This window comes from Gekko japonicus, unplaced genomic scaffold (assembly GCF_001447785.1).
Source record: "Gekko japonicus isolate JY-2015 unplaced genomic scaffold, Gekko_japonicus_V1.1 scaffold735, whole genome shotgun sequence".
Lineage (NCBI taxonomy): Eukaryota > Metazoa > Chordata > Lepidosauria > Squamata > Gekkonidae > Gekko > Gekko japonicus.
The window spans coordinates 688,508-697,448 of NW_015177029.1; the positions used below are offsets into that span (position 1 = coordinate 688,508).

Genomic DNA, 8,941 nt, shown 5'->3' on the forward strand with positions numbered 1-8,941 from the left:
CATTCCCATAGAAACCAATTTTTGCATCTTCCTTAAATCTTGCTTTCAATTGCATATTCTGTAACCAGGTCAACTCTATGTTTTGGATTCCCAAATTCTCCTTTGATTTTAAGTTGTTCATACTGTCCAACAGAGTATCATAAGAACACTTTTCACCATGTGTATACAATGACGGTATCTCTAATGCCTCGATAGGGGCAACCCATCTAGGTGTCTTCTTATAATACTGTACTTTGACCTCCCTCCAAGTTTTTATTAAGGATCCTCTTAGATAATGCCGTTCGAAATATTTCTTTTCTTTATCATACCACAACGTGGCATGCCACCCCTGTGGGAGGTCAAACCCTTCTAATTTTAAAAGTCTACTATTAGAGAGCGTTGCCCACTCTTTAACCCATACTAAGACCGCGGCCTTATAATATAACTCCCACACTGGCATTGCTAAACCGCCTATTTCCTTCTTACTTTGCATTAGTTGTAGTTTAAGTCTTGGTTTCCTGTTTTGCCAAATAAACGCAGAGCAGCTTTTAGTTAACTCTTTAAAAAATTCCTGGTTCCTCAGAACAGGTATTGTTTGAAATAAAAACATAACTTTCGGTAGGATGGCCAATTCTTCCTAACAGTGATAATTGTAGGTCTCTCCAACTGTCTAAATCTTTTTTAATGTCTGCCAATATGTTTTTATAGTTGTTCCTATACAGGGAACAACACTTATTTGTTATCCAAATCCCTAAATATTTAGTTTTCTTGGTTATTATAAATCCTGTTTCTTCTTGAATCCTCCTTTCAACTTCTTTAGGACAATTCTTTGTAATTATTTTAGATTTTTGGTGGTTTACCTTCAGTCCCGCTATTTGCCCATATGCTTGTAGTTTATGTAACAGCTGCATTAATGATGGGATAGGATCCTCTAACACCAGAACCAAATCATCAGCGTAAGCCAACACTTTAAAGTGTTCGCCTTTGACACTTAACCCCTTAATAGATGGATCTTCCCTCACTATATCATTAAATAGTTCTATCACGAAAATAAACAATAAAGGGGACAGAGGGCACCCTTTCCAGCTTTTGTACTTTCTTCTTCACCTTTTGTGCAGTGGCGTCCACTTCTTTCTCCGTCCTCTTCCCTGCCATCTTTGTGGATTGTTTACTTTAACCGATATTTTAAAAGTCTCTGAATATGTGCTTGTACGCTCGAACTCGCCTTTGTAAGTCTTTCTTAACAGTTTTATTCGCTTTTTCTTCCGCTCCCCCCCTCCAATTAGCTTTTAAGTATGTGCGTTTGGGAGGCGTCCCTCCACCGCTCGCCTCACTTTCTGTTCCGTGGAGGGTTTGGGGAGCTTTCTTTTCCCTTTATTTAAACGCTTAGATTGAACTCATGTTCATAGTTGGTCCTCAGACCCCGTTTAAGCTCTGTTTCTTTCACTCGACCTCCTGCGCTTGCCCCGGTCAGCGTTGCTTGGTTCCGTTTGGTCTCATAGCACAAAGAACCTTCAGGATGGAGAGGTGCCTCAATTCCCCAGCATCGCGCCGGCGAAGAGGCAACCCCTCGAGAGTCCCATGGCCAGAGCCCCTTCAGCCGGGTCTCTGGGGGGGGATTTACGATCCTGCGCACCCTCTCCTTCAGCCAGAGCGCAGCTTCACCCCTGGGAGGTCTGGGAGGAGTGACTGCTCAGCGCGCTGCCATAGACCGGAACTGTGCTGCAACTGTGCAAAGCAGCTACATGTGCTTGTTCTGCATGCTTGGGATCCGTAGCCCCTGTAAAACAATTTCACTGGCGGGACTAACTAAGCATGCATAGATACTTTGAACAAGTTACAGTACTGTTTAAGTAAGATGCTAAGTAAATCCCAAACTCACAGAGAAGCTCTTTTTCTTCCTGGTACACTGCTTTAAATCAGGCTTTATAGTCAGCTACTGGGACTTCACAGTATTTAAAAAAGTTAGAATCTTGTTTCTGTCTGAAGATACACAATCACGCTGGCTAAATCCAAGAAGTCTTTTGACAGGTAGCCCTTTCATTTATTGAGCTGAGAACTCAAAGGACCATGAAAGTAAAATTAAAATTAAAAGCAACTGAGAAGCAACTGAGAAGTTTCAGAGAACTAGAGCTAAACTCAAGCCAAAATACTCTTAGCTTCCTCCCTTGAACTGCAACTAGTCCCCTCAACTGAAAAACCAAAAAACAAGGTCAAAATAAATTGCTCAACAGCAGAATCTTAGAAGGTTCTTTTGATGATCTAAGAAAACCCAAGCCAAGCAAGTCAGGCTCAAGTGACTCCAGAGCAGGTCTCTGAACAGGCCATGTACACACTCTCTAAATAAATACATGTACCAGGTAATCACTGAAAGATTAGCAGGCTTGGATTTGCAGACAGAAGGATTTCCATCAGAACAGCATGCAGTATGATCTTTCATATAAAAAATTACAATCAGTATAGATTAAGAATTTAAAGTAGTCTTCAGTGGGAAGATCTCTAAGAAGCACTTCATCATGAAAATGTCATAAATGTAATGGTCTCTATCAAGATTTTTTTAATCAATGTTATCTGGGCAAAAGTGGAAAGAAAACTATATAATTGTCCCCAAAGACAAGATCCGGGAAGGTCAGGTTTCCATTCCTTTTAATTGAAAAATCAAATGCATCTAAAAGCCCAGAAGTTGAGAACAACATGATCACCATTCCCAGTTTCATCTCCAGCCTCTGGTACTAATCGATACGGAGTCTCTCAACACAGAGGTCCCATTTAGCTGCAATGACTAACAGCCTTGACTGACCCACCTATTATGGACACAACTAATCCTTTTTAAAGCCATCTAAGCTACTAGCTGTCCACACAACTTAGGGTTCCCCTAGGTTCATTGTGCACTATATATACAGACTTCTTCCCTGATGTCGTAAATCATTACCAATGAACTTTAATGGTGCCCAAAGTTCTGTGTTAGAAAAACTTCTCTATGATTCATGATTTTAAAACCATCATCATGTCTTCTACCTTAGTAATCTTTTCTTTTCAAATAAAACTCCCCAGCACCTTAGACAATTCCCACAGGTAACGCTCCAAGGTTCTGATCAAAATGAGTGGGATTTGCTTCTCATTAAACATACAGTACCTGGCGCTGAATGTAGCCTTTGGGGGGGGGGGGTTCCTGGCCTAGCCCACCAACAAAGACTCTGATATAATTAATAGAGTATAGTGATCAGAAGGACAAAGGCTTTGTGTGTAAGTAGTCTAAGGTACAATGTTTTCTTGTTAAACAGGGCTTCAGGTAGCAGAGCTAGAAAAAGCCGAGAACAAATGCTTGTCAGAGTAGTTCTACAGATCTGATATTGAACTGGTATTCGTATTTTAAAGTCACCATGTACAATTACTAGCCATATATTCAAAAATGTGGAATACCCTACTGTTTGCAGCAAAAACAGCTATCGCCTCCCGTTGGTGTGACAAACATCCCCCAAATTTAGAACTCTGGTTCCATAAGCTCTGGGACCAATATCTCATGGACAATATTACCCATAAAATTAATGCTTCCCTGCTCAAACCGGTGAAATCCACCTTTGTGAAGAAATGGTCTCCTATACTAGAATATCTAACACGGAGTGGATTCATACCCTCTGGATGGTCTCAGCTGCAGCAGTGGTCATGAGGTTGGTATGTCTCTATCAATAAATATCCTCCTTCTCTGATTTGAGGCGGTGATCCTTACTTTTACTATTTATTGCTCCTTATTGTATCTTGGGTTTACCTACATATTTCATACCGGTACACACAGAGTTAGGTCTATTTAGCATTTATAACCTTTGTTTTTTGCCTGACCTATTAATTGGAACATATATCCTACGTACTATTGCAGGCATCCCACTGTTCTTAAGGTGTATTCACTCCTGTTTACAAATTTACAGAACCTTTGTTCAACTGTTTCGTTCTTCCTATTGCACATACGGTATCATTGTTTATTGCAAAACATTTGTTGCTCTATTTCAACTAAAATGTAAAATGTAAAAAATGTTCTTATACAGTATTTTCTGTATTGTTGCACGTTCTTTCAAATAAAAAAAGAAAAAGAAATGTGGAATAAAAGGATGAACTAAAACAAGCCAGAACTTAGGGAGGACAAAATGGGTCTGGCTGATGCAACATTTGTCTGTCTCCTTTCACCCTTATATTGCTCCCAAACTTTATCCCCACACAATCATGACATGTAGTATGTAGTCTAGGATTAGGATAATTTTGACATAAGTAAGATCAGTGTAACTGGAAACTAAAAGCAAAACGATAATTCAGAACATGACGGTCAGCTGCTTGATTTCAATGTTTAACTTAAAACTAACTTGCCATAATACCATGCTGAAACTTAGTTAATCATACCTGCATATGCAATTCTAAAGGCCTCAAGAAAGAGCAGCACCCTACACTTAGGAGGATGAAAATGTATCTGTTTAAACAGAAGGGCACCCATGAGACTCATGCTTTGTCAAACCATACATGTCTCGTGTGCCATAGGGCAGTGGCTCTATGCCACAGAATAAATATGACCAATTTTGAAATACACTGTTGCAACTATGTCAGTATGACTACATCAGTACACGCTGCACTCCCTGCTTCCTCCTTCTGGGGGTATCAACTCACCAATGAACTCCCTGATTCTTATTGACTTTGTACCTATACTAGCAAGCTCCTCGTCTCTGCTTGCCTGTCTTGGTATGTCTGTTTCCCTAAAGGCTGAATCCTAAGAAGCTTGGGTCAGAAGCCTTTACATATTCTGACTACCGTCCAAAGGACTATATCAATTCTGGACTCAAACTCAGCTCAGAAAGTTTCTTTCCTTGCAGCAGATCAGAGAAGCAAAGCAATGTGTTGCTAGGCACCAAGCAGCTTAGAATTTCTTCCAAGCTCCTTCTCAGACTTTTACCCCATTCATGGCATATACACAATGTATACAGGAATTTCCACTGTGAAATCTGATGTCTAAACACTGTACACTACTCCAAAGCATGAACTGTACAAAGCAAAAAGCCGTTCAGGCTGTTTAACCTCCGTCACTGCAGACTTGTAGATTTCTAGGTTTAATTTCTGATAAACAACACAAATGTTACTAGTGCACCCTTGCTACTGACCCACTTTAGCAACCATTCTTCTCAGAGAAACTCAGCAGAGTCATCACTCAAGCCAATCTAGCTGGGTTTTTTATATTTACATGCAACCCTGGTTTACGCATTCTACCTCTATTGCTACTTCGAAAACTGTGTAACCTAGTAGTCAAACTAGAAAACTGTGCAATATAATAGTCAAATTGCCAGACAACCCATGTTCAAGTATCCCCATTCTGCCACGGAAACTCACTGGGTGACCTAGGCCAGTCACACACTCTCAGCATAACCTACCTCACAGCGTTTCAGTTGCAGGATAAAATGGAGAAAACAATGTTATAAGCTGTTGTAGGTCTCCACTAGAAATAAAAGCAGGCTACAATTACCTAAATTAAATGTCAAAATATTTTCTGTGAATACAGGGTTCAACATATCTTAGGCCAGGGGTCATTTCGTAGAAAAAGAGGTGCAGGAGCTCATTAGCATAACTCATTAGCATGGCTCATTTGCATATGCCACACCCCCTGACATCACCAGAAGTGTGTCAGAAGGCAACATCCACCACTCAGGCTCCACTAGACTGTTTTGGATACCTAGCTATTGGGAGGGGGTGGAGAACATGCAGATCTGTCCTTGCAGAGGAGGGAGAGCTTGTACCTGAATAAAACTTGGTCTTAAAGGTGCCACTGGACTGTTTTGGACTGGGGGGGGCAGGGGGAGCTCTGCAACTTACCTGGCTGCTTCTTGTTCTGACTGATGGCTGCTAGGAGCAGGGGGTGGGGTTTGTTGCATGTGCCCGCCCCCTGGGCTCTTTACTGCCGGAGCTCCGCTCCTGTGCGCTCCTGCAGGAAATGACCCCTGTCTTAGGCAACAAGTCACCATGATGGATAGAAATTTCATTACAGTTCCAGGTATGCTCCACGTTATCTCTTGGCTTGGCTGTACTGCTCCCAACGTTTATTATTAACTTCCTTTCCCCAGCTGTTACTGGAAGCACTCAGATTCAGAAAGCTCTGCCCCACACCTTATAATGAAGACGAGGTGGACCTTTCTGAAGCTTGCTGGCCCTCTTCTTTGATAACAACTGAAGAGAGTGAATGGACAAGGGCTGTTGCGATCAGCAGCCAGGCTAAGACAGTGTTTTTGGAATGCTTGGTTGATACTGTTTCCCACAGCTCCCATCACCAGAGGGAGTCTGCTAAGTGGTCATCTTCGGATGCCCTGCTTTGGTTGCCATCTGAGGCTAGATGGGTGATGATCCAAGAACGTGCTTTCTAGGGGGTGGTACCAAAACTCTGAAAGTGCCCCCCCAGGAAAATTAATCTGTCTCCCTATATTGGTGTCTTCTGGCACTGAGTAAAGATTTTTTGTTTCATTCGGCATACCCTTAATAACAGAAATAATTTACCCATTACAATATTTAGATGAATGTAATTATTGGTCATCCTCTGTGGTTCTGGTATTGTTTATGTGTTTGTACTGTTGTTTTTTTTTTAATATAAGCTTTCAATTATTCAACTGTTTTAATGATTTTTTTAATGTGTGCCGCTTTGGAGAACCTGGTCAGGTGAAAAGGCAGCATAAAAAACTGTGGAAAGCGCCACTCCATCCTCATTGTTATGGGTGACAAGGATATTTGTGGCACAGAAAGACACAATGTAACATTCATATTGCATTCATGCATTTTGAGTAATGAAGCAGTATCCATGAAAAGGTATATATCTTTAGAATAGAACTAATAGCTCCTGGGCTATGTTCCCTCTAAGCTGAGTTAGTGTGAGCTAGCTCACAGTTTTTTAGCCTCCAGTTCACACATTTTTGTCTTAGCTCAGAAAGAATGGCTCCAGGGCAAACTAATTTATGCAGAAGCCAAATAGCTCGCTCACAACTTTAATGCCAGTAGCTTACAAAGTAGAATTTTTGCTCATAAAACTCCACAGCTTAGAGGGAGCATTGCTCCTGGGGTATATTGGCAATTAAACCTGGGGTGGTCCTCTTCCTTTTTGAAAAAAACAGTCCTACAGATCTTCAAAATAGGTGTTTTTGCACTTGTGCCAACAGTTGTTTATTTTGGTGATAATTGCCCTGTATTTATATGCTACAATGCTGGAAAAAAGTTAGCATTAGCTTTTGTAGTACCTATCACAAAATCCAGCTATCAAAACCCTAGAGGCTGAAAAATGAATCTGGCTCCTTGATTTATTTTTCAATGCCTATAGTAATAAGAAATAATTTACCCATTACAATATTTAGATAACACTGCCATTACAATGTGACTGTTTTGCAAACTTTTAAAACCATTTCTTATGCTGCCTTTTGGTCCTTTTTATAGTGAATGTGAAGATTCTCATGTGGAGCTGTGTGTGGAGAGTATTGCTATGGAGGCTGCAGTGCTAAACAACACTAGCATTAAAGGAAAATTACAATACAATATCTGTGTAACTCCCTCCTAAACCCACATACTACGAATTACAATCAGAAGAAATATTTCTTCCTAGACTCTCTTCTTCCAAAATTAATTTGTCGTAATATGGGAATAATGAAGTTACTCTCACCAAGCCAATTCTGCAAGAAGTCTAGTTGCAATGCCACATGCACTATTTTTGACAAATCACTGTTTCTAGTGTAATGAATATCAAATACTCCATACAAAACAATATAATCCCTAGCAATTCTCCAACCTTGCCCTAAAGCAGATAACAAAAGATCTCTTAACATTCCAAAACAAAGTTTCTTGGGGGGAAACACCTAAATCAGACTTCATACAGTATTATGTTTTATGACTGCTTGAAAAAGACTCAAGACTTCACAGACCCCAAATTTTCAGTTACTTTCAGGCAACTGGGTTTACTACTATCCTGAACAATATGGAAAGAAGGAATGTTCACAATTTTAAACTATTGTTTCAAAATGGATATCCAGTCATAGGAATCTCTTAAAAACAAAGATTTGTTAAAAAGCAGAATCCAAGACACCTGATACAACAACCTATCATTTCAAAATTTCTGATCACAGCATTGTGCCAGGCATCATCTGTGTTCCCGTAATTAGACTATGATTAGATAACGTATAAAAAACACTTCAAGCACTTTGAAAACTTTATAAACATGACACCCTTATATTTCCCCTTTAACTTCTAAACAAAATTAAGTAGTAGTTTTCTGGACCCATACTGGGTAGTAAATCCCTCTGAGCTCACTGGCACTTACTTCTGAGAAGACATGCACCGGATCGTGAGCTCGCAGTTCATTAGGCCACTTCCCCCTTAAGAAACATCAGCTGACACCCTCCATTCACAGACTCGTCCACTGCACTAGTTCAAACAACACGACAGACATTTTGGATTTTTTTAAAAAATATATATAGTTCAGTTGTGAAAACTGCTGAGCCGATTTATTCCGGGTGGGCAACTCCGAAGCACTTTTCGAAACCCACAAACTTCTACCATCAAACAGCAGCACAGAAAAACCAAGACCCCCCCCCAAAAAAAAGCAAGCCCCCCCCCCCACTTACTCGTCCCAGCCGTAAACAAAAGCACTAGGCAAGGAACAACAGCCAGCCACTCGCCTCCTACCTTTCAAGCAGCTTCTCTCCACCCACCCCCAGTCCCTAAAGGACACCATTGTGAACGTCCGGGGGGGGGGCGCCTTCCCAAACTCCACAGCGCCCCTTTGGCTGTTTTGCTAACGCTAATGAAGGAACTGCGGGGACGGCCACACACACCCCCCGCCCTCCCCTTCCCTCCCTCCCTCCCTCGGGGGTGCCCCTCGAGAACCTGAGAGGAAGAAACGGAGGATGCGCGACCGAGTCTCGCGCCGACTCTCGGGGCCTTACCGGGTGGGGGGGGG

At 41.3% G+C, this 8,941-nt stretch overlaps 1 protein-coding gene across 2 annotated transcripts in view; it reads right to left on the bottom strand.

Moving 5' to 3' along the window:
- DNAJB6 (DnaJ heat shock protein family (Hsp40) member B6) overlaps positions 1 to 8,941 on the bottom strand; it is a 72,257-nt gene that overhangs the window by 62,890 nt on the left and 426 nt on the right. The gene's annotated exons all lie outside the window — the stretch shown is intronic.